Source organism: Salvelinus fontinalis, chromosome 37 (genome assembly GCF_029448725.1).
Source record: "Salvelinus fontinalis isolate EN_2023a chromosome 37, ASM2944872v1, whole genome shotgun sequence".
Taxonomy (NCBI): Eukaryota; Metazoa; Chordata; class Actinopteri; order Salmoniformes; family Salmonidae; genus Salvelinus; species Salvelinus fontinalis.
The window spans coordinates 17,734,512-17,753,841 of NC_074701.1; the positions used below are offsets into that span (position 1 = coordinate 17,734,512).

The 19,330-nt window shown below is 44.9% G+C and overlaps 1 protein-coding gene and 1 pseudogene across 1 annotated transcript in view; one reads left to right on the plus strand and one right to left on the minus strand.

The window, feature by feature from the left end:
- Positions 1–8,108: 8,108 nt before the first annotated feature.
- Positions 8,109–16,176, plus strand: LOC129835930 (enolase 4-like; annotated as a pseudogene).
- shtn1 (shootin 1) overlaps positions 16,152–19,330 on the minus strand; it is a 55,245-nt gene continuing 52,066 nt past the window's right edge. The window contains exon 17 of the mRNA XM_055902228.1: positions 16,152–17,196. The gene's annotated coding sequence lies outside the window, so the exon portion shown is untranslated. The remainder of the gene's footprint in view (positions 17,197–19,330) is intronic.

The window sequence follows — 19,330 nt, forward strand, 5'->3', positions numbered from 1 at the left end:
CTAACGTAGGCTAATGCGATTAGCCTGAGGTTGTAAGTAACAAGAACATTTCCCAGGACATAGATATATCTGATATTGGCAGAAATTTGGGGGTTTATGGCTTAAATTCTTGGTAATCTAACTGCACTGTCCAATTACAGTAGCTATTAAAGTGAAATAATACCATACTATTGTTTGAGGAGAGTGCACAATTTTGAACATGAACAGTTATTAATAAACAAATTAGGCACATTTGGGCAGTCTTGATACAACATTTTGAACAGAAATGCAATGGTTCATTAGATCAGTCTAAAACTTTGCACATCCACTACTGCCATCTAGTGGCCAAAATCTAAATTGCAACTGGGGTGGAATAATACATTATTTCCCTTTTCTTGCATTTCAAAATGATGGTACAAAAAAATACAAAATAATGTTTTTCTTTTCTTTGGATTATCTTTTACCAGATCTATTATGTTATATTCTCGTACATTCCTTTCACATTTCCACAAACTCCAAAGTGTTTCCTTTCAAATGGTACCAACCATATGCATATCCTTGCTTCAGGGCCTGAGCTACAGGCAGTTAGATTTGGGTATGTAATTTTAGGTGAAAATTGAAAAAAAGGGGTGGATCCTTAAGAGGATTTATAACAGAGCACAACCATTAGATTATTTGAAAGTTATGGCTCTTCTCCAAGTGGCAGCATTAGCTGTGATGTTCCCATGATATGATCTCAGAGTTAAGCGGCGGTGTTGGCATCCCTCTGGAGTCACAAGGGCACTGGGTTAGAGGGAGGTGGGGGGCACAGTTTAGCTTTAACCCTGCCCCCAGCGCAGACTGTGCCAGGATGCCAAAGCCTAGCGTGGTATTGCCCTCTGCTGAACTGCCGTCATCCTCTCATCTTGAGAGTCATCAAACTTTCATCTTGGTTGTTTCTGAAGCAGTCTTGATTTGGTATATATACACAGTATATCAATACTGTGCAATTCAACCAAAGTCCAAGTAACAGTTATTGAATGTGTCTAGCCTTTTTATTTCTCTCATTAGTGTATCACCATGCGGTAAAATGATTCAGCTAGATGGTTAGATGTTTTTATTAATGTCACTACATAGACCTATTTGCCAAAAATTATCTGAAAATTCAGCTCACTGTGGGGCCTCCCGATTGGGGCCTCCCGAGTGGCACAGTGGTCTGAGGCACTGCAACTACAGATTCTGTGTTCGAGTCCAGGCTCTGTCGCAGCCGGCCACGACCGGGAGACCCATGGGGCAGCGCACAATTGACCCAGCGTCGTCCGGGTTAGGGGAGGGTTTGGCCGGCAGGGATGTACTTTTCCCATCGCTCACTAGCGGCTCCTGTGGTGGGCCGGGTGCAATGCATGCTGACACAGTCGCCACACTGTACGGTGTTTCCTCCGGTACACTAGTGCGGCTGGCTTCCGGGTTAAGTGGGCAATTGTGTCAAGAAGCAGTGTGGCTTGTTTGGGTTGTGTTTCGGAGGACGCACGGCTCTCGAACTTCGCCTCTCCCGAGTCCATACGAGAGTTGCAGCGATGAAACAAGACTGTAACTACCAATTGTATACCATGAAAAAGGGGTAAAACATTCTTTATTTTTTACTAACAAAAATTTTGCTCACTGTTTGTTGACCTTGCAGAGTGAGGTCATGCCGCAGGGAAGAAAAGCTCTGTGCTTGTCAGAGCCAATCGTATGATTACAGTGCACTGGGTCTTTTTATACCCTATACCCTTTGTACCCTCCTTACATGAACCAACAGAGATGGCCTATGAGTGTCCTATTGGTATTGTTCGGAGGGGAAATGTCATCCAACCTAGTCTATTTCATTGAAGTAACAATAGGGTTGCCTTTGCATATAATTTTGGATGGACTGGGGCCTCCTGCCTCCTGTTTGTTAAAATCATAAAGACAGTGGATTAGTGGTTTAACATGACAAACATTTTAGCCTACTTGTTTAAAACATATCGACTGAAAAGAAGACCCTGTGATTTGTATTTAAATACCTAGTCAAGTTATTTTATCAAGCAAGTTTTGTTTACTCTGTACCTCCATCTCTTTTCTTACTGCGCCCCCCAAAAATCTCATAGAAATAGCCTAGCATTAGCCCTAATTCAGAAATAATTAGAAATCCTGCTTATTTTGAGATTTTTTTCTGAAGGCTTTCTCCGCCCTCTTTTTGTTTTGATAGAGGTTAGGTTTTCCAGTTTAGCCTTCTGGCCTACTCTACATGACACTTTGTAAACAACAGGTGTAGACTAGAAGTGAAATGCTTACTTACAGGCCCTTCCCAACAATGCAGAGAGAAAAATAGAAAGATAATAGAAAAATAAAATAACACGAGGAATAAATACACAATGAGTAGCGATAACTTGGCTATATACACTGGGTACCAGTACCGAGTCGATGTACATACAGGTCGGGGTAAAGTGACTAGGCAACAGGATAGATAATAAACAGTAGCAGCAGTGTATGTGATGAGTCAAAAGAGTTCAATGCAGATAGTCCGGGCAGTTATTTGGTTAACTATTTAGCAGTCTTATGGCTTGAGGGTAGAAGCTGTTCAGAGTCCTGTTGGTTCCAGATTGGTGCAACGGTACTGCTTGCCGTGCGGTTGCAGAGAGAACAGTCCATGACTTGGGTGGCTGCAGTCTTTGACAATCTTTAGGGCCTTCCTCCGACACCGCCCAGAATAGAGGTCCTGTATGGCAGGCAGCACAGCCCCAGTGATGTAGTGGGCCGTATGCACTACCTTCTGTAGCGCCTTGCGTTCGAATGCCAAGCAGTTGCCATACCAAGCGGTGATGCAACCAGTCAAGATGCTCACCATGGGGCAGCAGTAGAACCTTTTGACGATATAAGGGCCCATGCCAAATATTTTCAGCCTTGTGAGGGGGAAGAGGCATTGTTGTTTTGGTGTGTGTGTGTGTAATGGGTGCGTGTTGGTGGCAGGGAAGTCAGGCACAGGAGAATGAACTTGGTATAAACAGAGTCGTTTAATAAAAGTTAACAAAACTCCAAAAACCAAAATATATAAAATAATCAAAGTGGGTACAAAACCCGTCGCGCACCAACACATAACTTGCACAAACATACAATCACCGACAAGGACATGAGGGGAAACAGAGGGTTAAATACACAACATGTAATTGATGGGATTGGAACCAGGTGTGATGGAAGACAAGACAAGACCAATGGAAAATGAAAAATGGATCAGTGATGGCTAGAAGATCGTTGACGTCAACCGCCGAACACCGCTCAAACAAGGAGAGGGGCCGACTTCGGCGGAAGTTGTGACAGTACCCCCCCTGACGCGCGGCTCCAGCAGCGCGTCGACACCGATCTCGGGGAAGACCCGGAGGGCGAGGTGCAGGGCGATCCGGATGGAGATGGTGGAACTCTCGCAGCATAGAAGGATCCAACATACCCCTCCCAGTCCACGAGGTATTGAAGGCCCCTCGCCCGACGTCTCGAATCCAGTATGGAACAAACAGAGTACGCCGGGGCCCCCTCGATGTCCAGAGGGGGCGGAGGAACCTCCCGCACCTCAGACTCCTGGAGCGGGCCAGCCACCACCGGTGAGACACATGGAACGAGGGGTTAATGCAGTAATCGGGGGGAAGCTGTAATCTATAACATACCCCGTTCACTCTCCTCAGGACTTTAAATGGCCCTACAAACCGTGGACCCAGCTTCCGACAGGGCAGGCGGAGGGGCAGGTTTCGGGTCGAGAGCCAGACCCGGTCCCCCGGGGCGAACACCGGGGCCTCACTGCCGTGACGGTCTGCGCCAACTTTCTGGCGCAGCACGGCGCGCTGAAGGTGGACATGGGCGGCGTCCCATGTCTCCTCCGTGCGCCGGAACCAGTCATCCACCGCAGGAGCCTCGGTCTGACTCTGGAGCCAAGGAACCAGAACCGGATGATACCCCAATATACACTGGAAGGGAGAGAGGTTAGTTGAGGAATGGCGGAGCGAGTTCTGGGCCATCTCTGCCCAGGGCACGAATGCTGCCCACTCTCTTGGCCGGTCCTGGCAATAAGACCTTAGAAACCTACCCACATCCTGGTTAACTCTCTCCACCTGCCCGTTACTCTCGGGGTGAAAACCTGAGGTAAGGCTGACCGAGATCCTCAGACGTTCCATGAACGCCCTCCAGACCCTCGACGTGAACTGGGGACCCCGATCAGACACTATATCCTCAGGCACGCCGTAGTGCCGGAAGACGTGAGTAAACAGGGCTTCCGCAGTCTGTAGGGCCGTAGGGAGACCGGGCAAAGGGAGGAGACGACAGGACTTAGAAAAACGATCCACAACGACCAGGATCGTGAAGACGGAAGATCGGTTATGAAATCCACCGACAGGTGCGACCACGGCCGTTGTGGAACGGGTAAGGGTTGTAGCTTACCTCTGGGCAGGTGCCTAGGAGCCTTACACTGGGCGCACACCGAGCAGGAGGAAACATAAACCCTCACATCCTTAGCCAAAGTGGGCCACCAGTACTTCCCACTAAGACAGCGCACCGTCCGGCCGATCCCAGGATGACCAGAGGAGGGTGACTTGTGGGCCCAATAGATCAGCCGGTCGCGGACAGCAGACGGAACGTACAGACGCCCAGCTGGACACTGAGGGGGAGCAGGCTCTGCACGTGACGCCCGCTCAATGTCCGCGCTCAGCTCCCACACTACCGGCGCCACCAAGCAAGAGGCGGGGAGTATGGGATTGGGATGGGCCGCTCCTCTGTGTCATACAGCCGGGATAATGCGTCTGCCTTAATGTTCTGGGAGCCTGGTCTGTAAGAAAGGGTAAACACAAAACGGGTGAAAAACATGGCCCACCTTGCCTGGCGAGGGTTCAGTCTCTTCGCCGCCCGGATGTACTCCAGATTGCGGTGGTCAGTCCAGAGGAGAAAAGGGAGTCTAGCCCCCTCAAGCCAATGTCTCCACGCCTTGAAGGCCTTGACGACAGGCAACAACTCCCGGTCCCCCACGTCATAGTTTCGCTCCGCCAGGCTGAGCTTCTTCGAGAAGAAGGCACAAGGGCGGAGCTTCGGTGGCGTACCCGAGCGCTGAGAGAGCACAGCTCCTATCCCAGCCTCGGACGTGTCCACCTCCACTATGAACGCCAAAGAGGGATCCGGATTGGCCAGCATGGGAGCCGAGGTAAACAAAGCCCTCAGGTGACTAAAAGCCCTGTCCGCCTCAGCTGTCCACTACAAGCGCACAGGGCCCCCCTTCAGCAGTGAAGTAATGGGAGCTGCTACCTGACCAAAACCCCGGATAAACCTCCGGTAGTAGTTGGCAAACCCTAAGAATCGCTGCACCTCCTTTACCGTGGTGGGAGTCGGCCAATTACGCCCGGCTGCAATGCGGTCACTCTCCATCTCCACCCCTGACGTGGAAATGGGATACCCTAGGAAGGAGACGGACTGTTGGAAGAACAGGCATTTCTCAGCCTTGGCGTACGGGCCATGCTCCAACAGGCGACCAAGCACTCTGCGCACCAGGGACACATGCTCGGCGCGTGTAGCGGAGTATATCAAAGTGTCATCAATATACACCACCACACCCTGCCCGTGCAGGTCCCTGAAAACCTCGTCTACAAAAGCTTGGAAGACTGATGGCGCATTCATCGAAACCCGTACGGCATGACGAGGTACTCATAGTGCCCAAAGGTGGTACTGAAAACCGTCTTCCACTCGTCTCCCTCTCGGATACGCACCAGGTTGTAAGCGCTCCTGAGATCTAGTTTGGTGAAGAAGCGCGCCCCATGTATTGACTCTATCACTGTGGCTATGAGCGGGAGCGGGTAACTATACCTCACCGTGATCTGATTTAGACCCCGGTAGTCAATACACGGACGCAGACCTCCCTTCTTCTTCTTCACAAAAAAGAAACTTGAGTCCGATGGAGCTGGGTGGACCGTGGCCAGATAGAGGTTTAATTGAAAGAGGAACCCCTGACAGTTGGCAGCACTCCCGTCGAACTCCTGTGGCAAGGAGAGACGGATCCCACTGGGTTCAGGCGGGAAAGGGGCGCTCAAGCGAGACCCCGGTTGTGCTGGTGGAGGCGCTGGAAGAACTCCCTGTCCCTCCCAGCGGTCTATTGTCTGGACAACGCGGTCCATGGCGGCACCAAGATGGTAAAGTATTACTGCATGCTCCTGGACGCGCTCCTCCACCTCTATGGCCGGGGTACCTTCTCCTGCTGACTCCATAGAAGGGTCGGTGATTCTGTAATGCCACTTGGGTGGCTGCAGTCTTTGACAATCTTTAGGGCCTTCCTCCGACACCGCCCAGAATAGAGGTCGTGGATGGCAGGCAGCACAGCCCCAGTGATGTACTGGGCCGTATGCACTACCTTCTGTAGCGCCTTGCGTTCGGATGCCAAGCAGTTGCCATACCAAGCGGTGATGCAACCAGTCAAGATGCTCACCATGGGGCAGCAGTAAAACTTTTTGACGATATGAGGGCCCATGCCAAATATTTTCAGCCTTGTGAGGGGGAAGAGGCATTGTTGTTTTGGTGTGTGTGTGTGTAATGGGTGAGTGTTGGTGGCAGGGAAGTCAGGCGCAGGAGAACGAACTTGGTATAAACGTTTAAGTTTAATAAGTCGTTTAATAAAAGTTAACAAAACTCCAAAAACCAAAATATATAAAATAATCAAAGTGGGTACAAAACCCGTCGCGCACCAACACATAACTTGCACAAACATACAATCAAACAATCACCGACAAGGACATGAGGGGAAAACAGAGGGTTAAATACACAACATGTAATTGATGGGATTGGAACCAGGTGTGATGGTAGACAAGACAAAACCAATGGAAAAAGAAAAATGGATCAGTGATGGCTAGAAGATCGGTGACTTCGACTGCCGAACACCGCTCGAACAAGGAGAGGGGCCGACTTCGGCGGAAGTCGTGACAGTGTGGACCATGTTAATTCTTTAGTGATGTGGACACCGAGGAACTTGAAGCTCTCCACTACAGCCCTGTGGATGGGGGCATGCTCAGCCCTCCGTTTCCTGTATCCAATGATCAGCTCCTTTGTCTTGTTGATGTTAAGGGAAAGGTTGTTGTCCTGGCATCACACTGCCAGGTCATTGACCTCCTCCCTATAGGCTGTCTCATCGTCGTCGGTGATCAGGCCTACTCTGTCATGTCGTCAGAAAACTTAATGATGGTGTTGGAGTCGTTCGCGGCAACGCAGTCGTGGGTGAACAGGGAGTACAGGAGGGGACTAAGCATGCATCCCTGATGGGCCCACATGTTGAGGGTCAGCGTGGCGGTTGTGTTGTTGCCTACTCTCACCACCTAGGGGTGGCCCGTCAGGAAGTCCAGGATCCAGTTGCAGAGGGACGTGTTCAGTCCCAGGGTCTTGCGCTTAGTGATGAGCTTGGAAGGCACCATAGTGTTGAACGTTAAGCTGTAGTCAATGAACAGCATTCTCACATAGGTGTTCCTCTTGTCCAGGTGGGAGAGGGCATTGTGGAGTGCAATGGAGATTGCATCATCTGTGGATCTGTTGGGGTGGTATGTGAATTAGAGTGGGTCAAGGGTGTCTGGGATGATGGTGTTGATGTGATCCATGACCAGCCTTTCAAAGCATTTCAAAGCTACAGATGTGAGTGCTACGGGTCGATAGTAATTTAGACATAAGGACTATGTTCCATTCTCCATCAGTACCTATTTGGTCGATATCTGACGATGTCCAAGTTCTCCAATTATACAATGGCTCATCCAAGGGTAGAAGAAACCATTGTCCTTATCAACTCCATAGTGTCATTCATGCATGCTGACAAGAAGGGTGAAGAGAAAGGTAACAACCTCTCCTCTGGGCCAGCCTGACAGATTTCTGACATCACATCACATTACCAATGGATGCTTTCCTTTCAAAACATTAGCTTGTTCTCAATAAAATACCTCAGAGGGACCATGTGTTTTAAGTATGCGTAAAGAGGTCATGTGCAGGTTAAGTGTGCCGCTGAAGTTTACACCTTGGAGACACATTGAGAGGTGTTATTTTAGGTGTTATTTGAAGAGCTAGCTCTGCAAGTATTAGCTCCCAGCTCCACAGAGAATCTCGGTTGAAGCCTCTGGTCCAATGCACTCATGTCTCTGGCTTATTTCCCTAGTGGTCCCCTGAGGTAAATCATCTCCTCCTCTTCCCCACTCTCTAGTGACAGATAAAGCATTGTCTTGTAAGAGAGTCCCTGTGGGAGGGCTGGCCTCTCAGACAGTCACTTTTGGAAATTGTTCTTCCTCTCAAGTTGTGTAACAACATTGTGGCAGATTAAGTTTATTTCTGGTATTCCAGGCAGAAAAGAAGCAGGACAGAGAAGCCCATCCCGCCTCCAGAGCTGGTCCTGCCTGGCAGCATGGCCATCGGTTCAGTGTCCATGGCTGTGGCCAAGATTGGGGCTCTACAACAAGACATGCCCCTGTACAAGTACATCAAAGTTCTGAGGAACAAACAGGTTAGTGAGCTCCCCTTTGAGCACGCACACTGACACACACCATGCTATGTTATGCAATGTGATGTAGGTCATTGATCAGGAATGAGAGACTTGAAGGCAATGGCAGATATATGTGTGGGTGTTAAGGGAGGCTATTTCATCTAGTTGTCATATTGTACATGTAGCATGTAGTAAAAAAAAAAGTGTTTAATAATAATATTGACCATCTTCAATCAATCCACCACATACAACACCCGTTCTGCCAGTCACTTTCTGTTAAAAGTCCCCAAACACATGCCTGGGTCGCTCCTCTTTTCAGTTCGCTGCAGCTAACGACTGGAACGAGCTGCAACAAACACTCAAACTGGACAGTTTTATCTAAATCTCTTCATTCAAAGACTCAATCATGGACACTCTTACTGATCGTTGTGGCTGCTTTGCGTGATGTATTGTTGTCTCTACCTTCTTGCCCTTTGTGCTGTTGTCTGTGCCCAATAATATTTGTACCCTGTTTTGTCCTGCTACCATGTTGTGCTGCTGCCATGTTGTGTTGTTGTCTTAGGTCTCTCTTTTTGTAGTGTTGTGTTTTCTCTTTTGTCGTGGTGTGTTTTGTCCTATATTTTTATTGAATTTATTTTAATTTTTAATCCCAGCCCCTGTCCCCGCAGGAGGCCTTTTGGTAGGCAGTCATTGTAAATAAGAATTTGTTCTTAATGTTCTTAACTGACTTGCCTGACTTATTTGTTAAATAAAGGATTTTTTTATTTTTATAAATAAAAATAAAGAACAGAAACCCAGCCTAAAACCCCAGAGTAAGCAATGCAGATGTAGAAGCATCTACACTGCATCAGAAAGTATTCAGACCCCTTCCCTTTCCCCACATTTTGTTACATTACAGCCTTATTCTAAAATGTATTAAATAATTTGTTTCCCTCATGACAAAGAGAAAACTGGTTTAGAAATTTCAGCAAATGTATAAAAAAAAATATTTAAAAAATACCTTATTTACATAAGTATTCAGACCCTTTGCTGTGAGACTCGAAATTGAGCTCAGGTGCATCCTGTTTCCATTGATCATCCTTGAGATGTTTTTACAACTTGACTGGTGTCCACCTGTGGTAAATCCAATTGATAGTACAGGATTTGGAAAGGCTCACACCTGTCTATATAAGGTCCCACAATTGACAGCGCATGTCAGAGCAAAAACCAAGCCATGAGGTCGAAGGAATTGTCCGTAGAGCTCTGAGACATGATTGAGTCGAGGCACAGATCTGGGGAAGGGTACCAAAAAATGTCTGCAGCATTGAAGGTCCCCAAGAACACAGTGGCCTCCATCATTCTTAAATGGAAGGAGTTTGTAACCCCCAAGACTCTTCCTAGAGCTGGCCACCCAGCCAAACTGAGCAATCAGGGGAAAAGGGCCTTGATCAGGGAGGTGATATGGGTATCCCCAAACCATCACACTACACCCACCATGCTTGACCATTGGTAGAAGGTTCTTACTGTGAAATGCAGTGTTTGGTTTTCGCCAGGCATAATGGAACGCATGTCGTCCAAGAAGTTATACTTCTGACTCATCTGTCCATAGAACATTCTTCCAGGAGTCTTGACAACCACCCAGGTGCTTCCAATGGCTTTTTTGGCAAACTTGAGTCAACTTTTTGGATGAGATGGGTCCCATTATGTCTGGTGAAAACCCAAACACTGCAATCCACAGTAAGAACCTCATACCAACGGTCGAGCATGGTGGTGGTAGTGTGACGGTTTGGGGGTGCTTTGCTGCCTCAGGACCTGGACGACTTGCCTTAATAGAAGGAACCATGGATTCTGTTCTGTATCAGGGAATTCTACAGGAGAATGTTAGGCCATCTGTCTGTGAGCTGAAGCTGAAGCGCAACTGGGTCATTCAGCAAGACAATGATCCAAAACACACAATCAAGTCTACATGAAAATGGTTAAAAAGCGGCCTCCCGGGTGGCGCAGTGGTCTAGGGCACTGCATCGCAGTGCTAACTGCGCCACCAGAGTCTCTGGGTTCGCCCCCAGGCTCTGTCGCAGCCGGCCGCGACCGGGAGGTCCGTGGGGAGACGCACAATTGGGCTAGCGTCGTCCGGGTTAGGGAGGGTTTGGCCGGTAGGGATTTCCTTGTCTCATCGCACTCCAGCGACTCCTGTGGCGGGCTGGGCGCAGTGCGCGCTAACCAAGGGGGCCAGGTGCACGGTGTTTCCTCCGACACATTGGTGCGGCTGGCTTCCGGGTTGGAGGCGCGCTGTGTTAAAAGAAGCAGTGCGGCTTGGTTGGGTTGTGCCTCGGAGGACGCATGGCTTTCGACCTTCGTCTCTCCCGAGCCCGTACGGGAGTTGTAGCGATGAGACAAGATAGTAATTACTAGCGATTGGATACCACGAAAATTGGGGAGAAAAGGGGATAAAATTATTTATTTTTTTTAAAGAATTTTTTTGTTGTTGTTAAAAAGCAACAAATCTGAAGTTTTGTAATGGCCTAGTCAAAGTCCATATCTAAACCCGATTGAGATATTGTGTCAGGACCTGAAACGAGCAGTTCATGCTTTAAAACCCACAAATGTCGCTGAGTTAAAGCAGTTCTGCATGCAAGAGTGGGTCAAAATTCCTCCACAGCAATGTGAGAGACTGATCAACACCTACAGGAAGTGTTTGGTTACAGTCATTGCAGCTAAAGGTGGCACAACCAGTTATTGAGTGTAAGGGGGCAATTACCTTTTCACACAGGGGCATTGTGTGTTGCATAACTGTTCATTAAATTAAATAAGTATCAATTTGTTTTATTTGTAAACTCAGGTTCCCTTTATCTAATAATAGGTTTTGGTTGAAGATCTGATAACATTCAGTATCAAAAATATGCACAAGAATTTTCGAAAATCAGAAAGAGGGCAAATAATTTTGCACGGCACTGTACATAGTATAAAGAAACATTTACCTAAAACGATCCGTACTCCCCCAACAGATCATCACAATGGTCCTCGAGCTTCAAAAGGAGATGATTCAAATAATGAACATTGCTTCAAAAACAGGGGTAAGGAACATTGCGGCAGAGCCTGGTATAGTGGATCTACTGTACAGTATAGGGAGCTTATGATTTATTTTTAAGACTGAATATATACATTACATGACAACTCTCTGAGTATATCACAATTTCAACGTTGTAGTTACGTTCTTCAAAGTTAGAATCAATTCAATACCGTCTGTCTATGGTTTAGCAGTGCCACAGGAGGTTGGTGGTACCTTAACTGGGGAGGATGGGCTGATAGTAATGGACGGAACGGAATTATTAGAATGACATCGGACTCCTGAAACACATGGTTTCCATGGGATTGATACCATTCCATTAACTCCATTCCAGACATTATTATGAGCCGTCCTCCCCTCAGCAACGTCCTGTGTTTAGCACTAGAGGCACTATCTAACTGGGAATAGATTAAAGGTTGTCGATAGGAAATCGCTTTCCCTATTTTATTATGTGATGGACATCACAAGATGAGACGATAACAGCTCGCGGCCTACATTTATAGGATTAACAATATTATTGATGGTGGGTTAAATATATCCCATGTAATACCTTCAAAAGCTTTGGAAACAGGAACGTCTAAATCCTATTCATACCCGCTAACCTAATTAAAGTACACGAATTTGAAATATCATTAACGTTCATTAGAGGTGGCAACCCCTCCTCCTGGAGAATTACTGGGTGAGCTGAATCTGGTGTGTTAGAGCAGGGCTGGAGCAAAAGCCTACATACCCAGTAGCTTTGCAGGAGGAAATGTAGAATCTCTCACATACAGTATGATCCAGCACTTCTTTCCCCAGATATATGCATATTATTAACGATGACACTGTGTACATTTATGATGGCTGACTAGACATTCCTTCTCTTTCCAGCCTGTACTCTGGAGCCTTATTTGTTGAGTCCTAAGCAGCCTCTAGATCTAATTACGGAAGCGTCTAACAATCTTGGATTGGCACTTGGAAAGGAGGTCCATTGGCAGTAAACTGTGCTGCTCACAACATAATGGGTTATGTATGTAAACAGAACGTTAAAACACGCACAGTGTGCCCTTGCGTACAACTCTATATGCGGGTACAGCAAATGGTATCGATGCACCAAGTCTGGAATCAACAAAACCCTGAACAGCTTCTAACCCCAAGCCATAAGACTGCTAAATAGTTAACCAATAGCAACCTAGACTATCTGCAATTACCCTTTTTGCACTAACTTTTTTGACTCACCACATACGCTGCTGCTACTGTTTATTATCTATCCTGTTGCCTAGGCACTTTATTCTTAGTTACAGAATATGTAGCTATCTACCTCAATTACCTCGTACCCCTGCACATTGACTCAGTACTGGTACCCCTTGTATATATAGCCAAGTTATAATTACTTATTATTATATTATTATTTATTTCTCTCTGCATCGTTGGGAAGGGCCCTCAAGTAAGCATGTGACAAATAACATTTGATTTGATTTCCCATTGAAACCAATGTTTAACCTTCAATAATGATTTTGTTAGTTAAAATTAGAATTTGATGTTGACATACTGTAGTTATTCAAAACAAAATATAAGCTGGAAAAAGACTACTTTGAAGTTAGATTTTATTTTCTCCCTCTTTGCTCCTCTACAGCCAAAAGGAAAGTATGAAGTTATTACAGGAACCCCCAAATCTCCAGATGAACTAGTGGATGAGGCTTTGATTAGTAAATACCCAGCAGTCGTAGCCCTGATCGATCCTCTGCAAAAAGAGGTAAGACGTGAACCACCCTCCGAACACACATCCACAGTAAATGAAAGACATGTGTTGGTGTGCTTATAGAAACTCATGGTGTGTGTGTGACCCGATGTGTAAGGAGCAGTAGGAGAGACTGAGCAGTGTGGCTGGAGCCTCCTGCAGCCTGCTCTCTGACATCTCCTCTAAGCCCCAGTGTCACGGCTCACAGGAAGACGCCCCATCTCTTCCAGGGGTACATCCTGAATCAGACCAATAAAGTCACCGACCTGACCCATGTCACCACAGAGCACAAAGGGAGCCACTGATGGAGTTTTACATAGAGCTTTTGTTTACTAATACATGACTCATTGTCCTAATGTAGGTCAAATGTACAGTGTGCAACATTTTATTGATGGAATGTCAAGAAAAATTGGAGGTCAAATCCATGCTAGGGGAATAAACCATCATATTGGCCAGATTGACCAATAATAATTGCCATCACAACATCAATAGTGTGAATAGAAACAGTAGTATGAACATGACAGTATAAATATTTTGGAATAAATAGCTGATGTGTGAGACACGCCAACTTACATGGCTCCTCAAACGAAGATTTTCCCATTTGAGTCCTGCCGAATCGAACATTTTACAAATTAATGTCTGCGTGGGCCATATATCGATCGAATGATGCAACCCGACGATACTTATACTGTTAAAGGTCATGGGACCCAAAATGATGTTCAGTCAGTTTACCTTTGTCCTAATCTCTCATGGACAGATGCATGTAGCATAAATGGTAGTATTATCTGTCTACAGACTGTGGGATGCGACGACTAACGAGGAACTTTGTTTCCGGTATGCAGATTTTTCGCCACTGATCATTTGGCCAAATGATGATTCCGCAGGTGCTCGCATCTTTTGAATTTCTGAATGGGAGGGGACATTTGGCCCATAGACTTGCTTGAACTGTCAGAGAGTTCACGATTAGAGGGGTGGAGACTTCGCTAGTTTCGTTAGTATATTTTCTAACCCGCCTCCCCTTGAACTCAATTGAGCATCTGACGCAATTACGCAAGATTTTAGTTCTGGGTGTCCGAGATTATCTTTGTTCTTAAGATCTCACTCAAATTAATGTTCTTCTATATGAAACTATGGTTTGTTAGTTTGTTCATGCTTATTTTGGGGAATGCACTGTTTTTCAGAGGAACCCCTGTAATGACAGATAGTGTAAAGCAGGGATGGGCAACTTTGATAGGGTGGGGGTCACATAATTATTATTATTTTTTAACGCATTACGAGCCCCCTTCTTGACAGCAGAGCTAAAAGAAAATACAAAATAAACGTTTTAGAGTTAATTTTGTGCAATTCTACACATTTTCCCATGGGCTGTAGAGAAAATGTTGCCGTTTTGAAGTACGTTTGCTGCAATTCTACTCATTTTGCCACAGGGTGGGAGAAATGTTTGCAGTTTTCAATATGATATCTGAGTGAAACTGACTAATAAAATCAATGGGGGCCCCCCGGTCAGTAATTTGACAAGTTTAGATAGCTGGCTGCTAAACTAACTTTACAATCATTTTTTTTTTAGCTGACATTGGCTAATTGACTGACTATCAGTGACTGACATAAAAATAGTTAAGAGGGGGGGTTGATCCGAGGCCCTTCAAAAGTTGCCCATCCCTGGTGTAAAGAGTTGATTCATTGACCTGGTAATACAGGTTACTTTTATGTGTGTGTGTGTGTGTGTGTGTGTGTGTGTGTGTGTGTGTGTGTCTTTTTGTATGTCAGGTGAGGTAATAATTGGAACGACGTGTGGTGAGCCCTGCAGTGACAACTCACTCGCAGATGTGGTGAGGCTTAGTCATTCTCTTTAGATCTATATGTTTACATGTCTCTCTCGCTGTCTGTCTTTATCTAGTAATGTGTTGGACTGAAAATCTGCAAATTTCAGTCTGACAATCCATTGCATCACTTATGTATGTATTCTGCTCTGTACAAGTTTTATAATACAAATGTCTGTATTTACAAGGCCCAAGAACCTCTATTGAAGTGATATAATAAACAGTTTGCCTGTCATTGTGTACTCACACCAAAACAAAGCCAAGTGACGGCGTCTTCTCCGTCCCTTGGCGATGAGCAGTCGTCGCACGTTGGCACTCGGCGCCCGTAAACTCTTGTCATTGTGCGTTTCTCTCTCTCCCTCAGGTCGTAGGCCTGGGAGTTGGGTATGTCAAACTGGGAGGTCTGAGTCGTGGAGAGCGGCTGACTAAATACAACCGTCTGATTTCTATAGAGGAAGAATTGGCCCAGCAGGGAATACTGGGTATGGCTTTTTCCTCTCGCCTTTTCAGCCAGTAGAAAGAGGGGGCTAGACAAAGCTATGGGTAGGAGAGGCAGTAATGGCTGGGCTGGTGAGAATACATTTCTCCCTGGACGTGAAAGGAAACTGTGTGTCAGGAATCATGAAGAGGGGGAAAAGGAGCTGGCGAAAAAACCCTACCTTGGTTCTGTTAATTGGCCACCTAATTACGCCTCCCAAAAAAGGGACAGGGATATTGGGCAATTACTGAAAAGCGAGTTCATCTTTGTATAAAATAAAGAATTAACTTCTGCACCAATTGCATATACAGGACTCTTGTATATCGTTTGGCTCTGGCTATGTGGAATATATATATTTTTAGTGCTGTCACAGCAGTAGAAATCATCACAGACCTAGAATAGAGGGGCCTGGAGCGAGGAGGGACATGTTCAATGTGCACAGACCTCTACAGAACATGTTCAATAGACTGTCATGCATTGGCTAGTTTCACTTTGGCCTTTTTAAAGCCTTTGTTGTCCATTCAACTTATTTCACTTGTTTTCTGTCTGCAGATTTAAGAAAAGACACATCCTCGCTCTTTGTTGGAGAAACGGAGGAGCAGTTATTTACATAGTATTCTTGAGGATTAAAAGGATTAAATGAATACCATAGTGTTTTATTCCAAAATGACATTTTCGATTTATGTTTACGTCAATCTAATGTAATTACAAGTCTTAAAATGAATCGCTCATACAATCTATTTAAATGATACACCATTACATTTCTTCCCATATTAAAATGAATGAATTTTCAGTCGTCACTTAGTGCAAAAAGGTTTCACGCTAACCAAATGCAGCGCTGATCTGTATTTTTCTTTGGAAACAAAACTGAATTGATCAAAATGACCACAAAGGAATCACAATAATTTGGCATCACATATTCTGGAATGAACAGAAAATGATATTTTCACATATATTTGCAAATTCCAAAGAATAAAAAATACACACACATACAAAAAAGATTATGTAAGACACTGTGGTCACGATTATTTTTAATAAACCTGCCCATTTAATAACCATTATTTTTTATGTGGTTTATGACAACTTTTCCATTTTTGTTATAATGCCAGTGTTGGGGTAGCTCTCTGAAAATATAGTCTACCAAGCTACCAATTACTTCACACTGGAAGAATTTAAGCTAAACTAAAGCTAGCCTTAAGAAAAATATAGTTTAATTAACTGAAGTTACTTTGAAAAAGTAGTTCACTACATCCAAACTACTTAGTGAAAAATTATCATATGTACATCTGAATGTGTAATTTAGCCTATTAAACACAACAACTGTGTTTCAAGTGAGAATTAGGCAGGTCTGATGCTGAAAAAGAAAGGAAAATATTGCCTACTTCACCCATATTATCTTTTCATTTTGGAAAAAAAGTAGTGTGTAGTTCCAGGAGTTAGCTACACCGCTACATGGCAAGAAATGTGTTAACTACTGAAAACACTACTTAGGTTTGAATTTAGTTTAACTACCACCAACCTACTGCAAAATGTAATTCAATTACTAGTTGGACCAAATGTAGTTCATTACTCCCAAACCCTGTATAGTGCAGTGGGGACACCAGACAGGCTTTGTACTCTGAGGTCTTCTTTCCTTCACCAGAGAGCTGACTGCAGCATTGACAGGTGCAGGTCTCTTGTCTAAAAAGAAATAGATGAAAAGGAACATAGATGAGAAACACTGAGCAAGACCAACAATTTATACACATCCATCTTAACAAGCGTTTTGAGTGTAAAGCAATTTTAAAATCGACCTTGATTAGAAATCCACCGAAGTACTGGAATAGTTTGATACTGACATAAAAATATTTGATATTAGTGGCACTCACTATTACTCAATCAGTGGAACTCACTATTAATCAATATCTTCGTGTAACATGTTAGTGCTGATATAAGTTATTGTTTAGGAAACATCCTATTTTTAAGCAATGTTGACAGGATGACGGATGGATCTGAAAGAGCCGACACAAAAGAAGGCTAAAGCATACAGCGACTCTATGCTGACCACCGATTAAAGCCAACACACTGAGAAAGGGCCCCTTCATAATTTGTCATATCCTCATCCGACTCCAAAACACAGTTCCTAGAGGAAATTATTATGTAGCCCTTTTTAAAGACAAAACCAGCGGTCTTAACAGTTGCGGCATGCCCTGCGTCAGTGTAACAGAGGAGGCAGTTGTTCCAGTGGGAAGTAGACGGTTCAGAGGTGCTTTGTGCACCAACAGACAGGGAGAGCCACCACACAGCTGTGTTGGAGCACTTACGGCCTGCCTCAATGGGCCTGTCAAAGGAGTTCTTCATTCATGTTCTTTTCAACTGAAAATGCAACATTGATTTATCCATTAATTACTGTATTTAACCTATCAATATACTTGATTTATGATTTAAGGATAGTTTTTCCATACTTATTTAACTTGGCTTATCTTTATCGTAACTTACGTAGGCATATCATTCTATCTGAGGAAAAGCTGAACATGGCACAAAGCACAATTACTCCTGTTATCAAGAATACCTGTGTAGTTACAACATTTTAGGATGAGTAAACTTGCATTTTAATTGGAATATCAACTTACTAAAGATTGTAAGCATCGTAATAGACTGGATTTCACTTGGTTTTAAAGTGCTTAGCTCGGCATTGCCTCAACTACTATGGTATATAATACACAATTGTTGATAAAGATGAGAGAATATTCTGTGTTCATATAACCATCTACTTAACATCCAAACAAGCCAAGGAAGAAGAGAAAGAGAGAGAGAGCTAGGGAGTTCACTGGATCTACAGACATCCTCTAATCAATGAGTGTGGATAGCCAGACGTAGCGGGCAGAGAGAAAGCAGCCGTGTGAATTGGCCCTGAGCAGCCACGGTTCCCCACCAGGCAATTACTCTGTTTGGAAAATAAACGGAATGACTAACAAAATAGGCTAAATTAAGTGTTTCCCAGACACACTAAAAAGAGGCTTCCTAATTGCCAATCCCTCTGGGGGGAAAAAAACAACAAAACGTTGCATTGTATTGGCTGATGGCGACAGAAATAGAGAGCGGTAAAGATGGCTCTCACCAAAATAAAAAGGGACACAGCATGCCTCCGGTTAATTACATTGTCGCCCTGATCGACAGAATCTTTACTGCTTGTCAATCAATGTCAGACGGCAGATCGCTAAAGAGGAAGCAGGGAAAGGCCAGGTCATGGACTCTGTTTCGACGTTGAGCTGTCCATGGACTGAAAACAACAGCTCCAAGGAGAGCACGCATCAGCTGGCCGTAGTCGGTGATACTGTTTGTGACTTCTAGAATCAGATTCCGTACGAAATACTGAAGACCTACAATGACATACTTTTTTAAAGTGCAATCATTTCAAAGAGGTTGAGGAGAGACTGAGGCCAGGATTCAAAGAAACGCAGATTACTGACATCGCACTGCACTTGGTGGAACCGCAGTAACTGCCATCAAATCAATGAAAATGTTTTCTCCCTTGAAGCATGCTTAATTTTCTGTTTGAATTAAATGATGTACCAGTTCTATTGGCATTTTGACAGTTAACACAGTTGGAATCAAGGCAATATTTTACATTTATGAATCAGGATCGCAGCGCGAAGGTTGTTTGTGTTTGAATCCCAGCCTGTGGCACCATTTCCTGCTATAACTTCCATTATTACTAAGGTATTCTCGCTCTCTCGCTCTCGCTCTCTCTTTGTCTCGCTTTCTGTCTGTCCAGCACGTAGAGTGGCTTACTCAAGCAATGTCTGATGCTCAATGACACTCTCATCTCCTT